General features: G+C 41.2%; 1 pseudogene; it reads right to left on the bottom strand.

The window, feature by feature from the left end:
• Positions 1-1,991: 1,991 nt before the first annotated feature.
• On the bottom strand, positions 1,992-2,108 carry LOC126482946 (5S ribosomal RNA; annotated as a pseudogene).
• Between the last annotated feature and the right edge of the window lie 2,301 nt (positions 2,109-4,409).

Below are 4,409 nucleotides of genomic sequence, written 5' to 3'. Positions count from 1 at the left end.
CACCTGACTATGCATTCTTTACGTTGTACTTTACTACCCCATACCTTATCTAGATGAAGCCATATCATTTCCTTTTTCAGATATTCTAATGCTTCCTGACTAAATTTGTAACACGTTCTCGTATATTTACTTCCAGAAATATTCATAAATAAAAAATATATATATCTTCGCAAACAATTCAAGTTTCTTTCAGCACAAAGTATAAAATAATGCAGTGTACTCGTCAAGTTTCGGTAATTTATAATATATATGTGGACTGGACAGCTGCCAGAACGTAACTGATAACAACATTAATATCAACGCTACAGTATTTTTAACTTCAATTTTGTTTCATTATCAATAATAATAGCCGCTGGACATTTGGCACGGCTCTAGCTGAATCGGTAAGTAGGTGTCTTTCGACCCGGTGTAGATGTAATCCGGTGACGTAGAACATCGGCGCTGTTTGGAGAACAGCCGTCAGCTCTCGCCCGACCACAGAGTTCTTACTACGAGAAAGAAAACTTAAGAGAAACACTTCGTAGTTTTTTGTGTTAAACAGTCAGACTACATATAAATCACTGACTTTCCCGTGTGACATGCTGTTTGGCATACTTTCAAGCGGGGAGATTTCTTCCTTACCGATTCCTCCATTCTCAACCTGCTGGAAAACGGCAAAGGATACGATGGAAGAATCGAGTGTTAACATTCCCTAAAGTAGTTACAGTAATGTAAGGTTATTTAATTAGTTTTAGGTTAATATTTGTATCTTTCAGGTGTGTGTATTGTAAATATGTGTCTAAATGTTTATGTATATGTGCATTTATGTGTCTGGGTATGAAAGCAGGATGCCTGCATCAATATATGAGAGAGCATGTGAACAATGGCAACAAAAAGTAAATCACTAATGAGGACAGTGCACTTACTGATTGTAAATTTCATAAAATCACAATGTAAGTAAGGAAATGTAGGCAATTTGCATGGTTTCTAAGTGACTAATGTGCGCCTGAAAATCGTAAACCCATAACAAATAATTTTAGAATAAAATTTTAGAATAACCCTACTGACAGAATAGTCAAACATCAGTATTGATATTAAACTTCTGTCACGGTGGAAGGTATAAAACCTTCACAATTTAGATACTTGGAAGTAATGTGCTTGGATCCTGTTGTCGGAAAAGCGAAGTAAACACTAGACAATGAATCGGTGTTGAGAGCAACTATGACTGTAAAATATACTGAACTGAATAGTCCAGGTGAGCAATTGGTCGAACCTTCTGCATGAGAGGACACTGGCTACATGAATCCTACCGAAATAGAAAGACTTTTATTGCAAGGGATGTACCATGTGTGCTACACAATGTAAAAGTGAAAGTGCTTGTAATGGACTTTTCACACGCACAATGTAAAAACTGTGTGCGAAAAGTGCATTTTAAGTGTGGAACAATCTGGACGCTGAAGTAGCGACACTACAAGGTCTAAACTTTTTCAAAAACAATAGACAAATCCAAAAACTGTATAGGTGGAAAAAGATATTAGCACAACCACAGTAAGGAATAACTGTGATACACCGGAAAGACTGAATCTGTAAATAGTATGTAAATTTTTGGCCAAAGTCCGTGGCGTGTGGAAATGTTTAAGCATTAATGTGACGTTTCACGTAAAAAATAGTTATGTGCTGTGTACAAAACTGATGAAATATAATATGCATAAAAGAATTAGATGGACTGTCAAACTGCGGAAGCTGCATACGGCAGTGAGTAACGTGAAAACACGTGACATCTGAACGCTTGAAGTGACAGGTCGACCAAGCACTCCGTCTTCAGGCCACAAGTGGCCCATCGGGACCATCCGACCGCCGTATCATCCTCAGTTGAGGATGCGGGTAGGAGGGGCGTGTGGTCAGCACACCGCTCTCCCGGTCGTTATGATGGTTTTCTTTGACCGGAGCAGCTACTATTCGGTCGAGTACCTCCTCAATTGACATCACGAGGCTGGGTGCACCCCGAAAAATGGCAACAGCGCATGGCGGCGGGATGGTCACCCATCCAAGTGCCGGCCATGCCCGACAGCGCTTAACTTCGGTGATCTCACGGGAACCGGTGTATCCACTGCGGCAAGGCCGTTGCCACAGGAGGACCAACATACAACAGAAAACTGTATCAGAACACGACGACTGTATGAACGCTCTAGTAAGTGGAAATGCTGTGCGTGTGTGACGGGAGTTGTTGACAAGCTATGAGTGACATCATATCAGCCTAATCCTAAATGTTGTAAAGTGCTGAACTGTTTTTTCCCTTATGTAGTGTAGCTACTTCCTTTGTTTTTCGTTTGCTATAGGCCTTAAAGACTCATTAATGCAACAAATCATGATAGTTATACTGTACTTTGCTATATATACCGAATCGGAAAAATCGACAGTGGTATCCACTATATTCTATGTCACTAAATATGTCAACAGTTTACTACATGTGAAGAAAGTAATTTCTTGTGTGAATCTGTACGACTTCCGTGGTCTTTTAAGTCACTAGTTTTGAGATTTATATTTTGTAAAGAACTTATTACATTTGTGAATGTGCAATTAGCACTCTAGCCGTACAATTTTATGAAAACATAAAGCACGTCCAATGTCACACAATACGGCAGAACGCTGGCTTAAAATGGATAATGATGTCATCATCACTGGCCAGCAGGTAATGCTATGTCGACTGAAATAAAATCCTACATACATAACTACAAACGACTTTTACTGAATGAATATGTGGTGTCACCGCCAGACACCACACTTGCTAGGTGGTAGCTTTTAAATCGGCCGCGGTCCGTTAGTATACGTCGGACCCGCGTGTCGCCACTGTCAGTGATTGCAGACCGAGCGCCGCCACACGGCAGGTCTAGAGAGACGTCCTAGCACTCGCCCCAGTTGTACAGTCGACTTTGCTAGCGATGGTTCACTGACAAATTACGCTCTCATTTGCCGAGACGATAGTTAGCATAGCCTTCAGCTACGTCATTTGCTACGACCTAGCAAGGCACCATTATTATTTGCTATTTATCTTGTGATCCACGTACCGTCAGACCGATGTTTACCAATTATGGATTAAAGTTAAGTATTCCAGAAGCTACGTACTTTTTTTACTAGACTCAACTCCTTTAACTGTTCCAGACCTCGCGCCAGCCTGCGTGAGCTTAACGCGTGCCATTCGGGTATCTCATAGTGGCTTGGCTGTCTTGCCAAGTCACAACCGAATATTTATCTGCATATGGCCTCCCGTGAATTAAAATCAACCTTGCGCTGTTTTAAAGTGTCTCGTTCAATATTTTTTGCATAAGGGTTACAGAAGTCATAAAATATTCCATACAGATTTACAACCACAGATTAAGGTATCTTCTACACTCACGGAGCACAGCGAAGCTCGTCGATGGTGTGGGCACTGAAGTGACACCTCAGCCGGCGTAACGGACGTTATTTCTAATGCTAAACGGAGATTGGGATATTTTGAAAACTACTATATGTTTATTTTAGGCAAATTAACGAGCCCGCAGTAAGTTACTTTGGTTGATACCAAAGTCCACAACTCTCGCATAAATGTCTATGTTTTCTAACATACTGGTATAACTTATTTGTCCCGAGGCGCTGGTCCAGTATTTTTCCTGAAGTATTTGATACTGAATACGACATTGTGTGCACTTTCTTTGGGTCTTTTATTATTAGCTCAGATACATACGATTAAGATTTAGAATGGTTATAATTCCTATATGGCATCAGCGTTGCAACGAGAAAATTATTCAGAATGAAAATACTACATCAGTGCGAGCCACACACAGTCTTTGTGAGCATTCACCTGTAGATGGCTGAGTGGTGTTAGCAGTTCCGAAGTCTCAAAGACTTCACCAGCCCTCATCACTCTCTGCTTCTCACTCCCTAACTTAATTGTGGCTGCTTCCCTTCAATTGGAAGCTTGTGACAAAGTCTGTAATCGAGAAGAGCGTCGTAACAGTACGTATTTTGTTCATGTCTTATCTAATTTTAAATTGAACGGTAGCCCAGTTTTGAACGCTTAGTGACTAAAATGAGAATCCTTTCCTATGTGCCCACTTTGTTTGCACGTTACCCACGTTTATAATCCGTAGAGAATCGCATGTATATTTGGACGTCGTAAGGCCTCATTGTATTTCGGTAAAAAGACTTGTTTCCATCTTCACTTAATGGCCGCTGCTCTGCTGAGGTCGGTGCCCTGCGCTGAAGAACCAAAGAAAATGATACAACTGGCTAATATCGTGTAGGGCCATCGCGAGCACGCAGAAGTGCCGCAACAAGACGTGGCATGGACTCGACTAACGTGTGAAATTGCTGGCGGGAATTTACACCATGAATCCTGTAGGGCCGTACATACATCTGTAAGATTAGAGGGGTTAGAGATCTCTTCTGAA

This window comes from Schistocerca serialis, chromosome 5, assembly GCF_023864345.2.
Source record: "Schistocerca serialis cubense isolate TAMUIC-IGC-003099 chromosome 5, iqSchSeri2.2, whole genome shotgun sequence".
Taxonomy (NCBI): Eukaryota; Metazoa; Arthropoda; class Insecta; order Orthoptera; family Acrididae; genus Schistocerca; species Schistocerca serialis.
The sequence above is the reverse complement of the archived record's forward strand: the minus strand, read 5'-3'. Positions and strand labels throughout refer to the sequence as shown.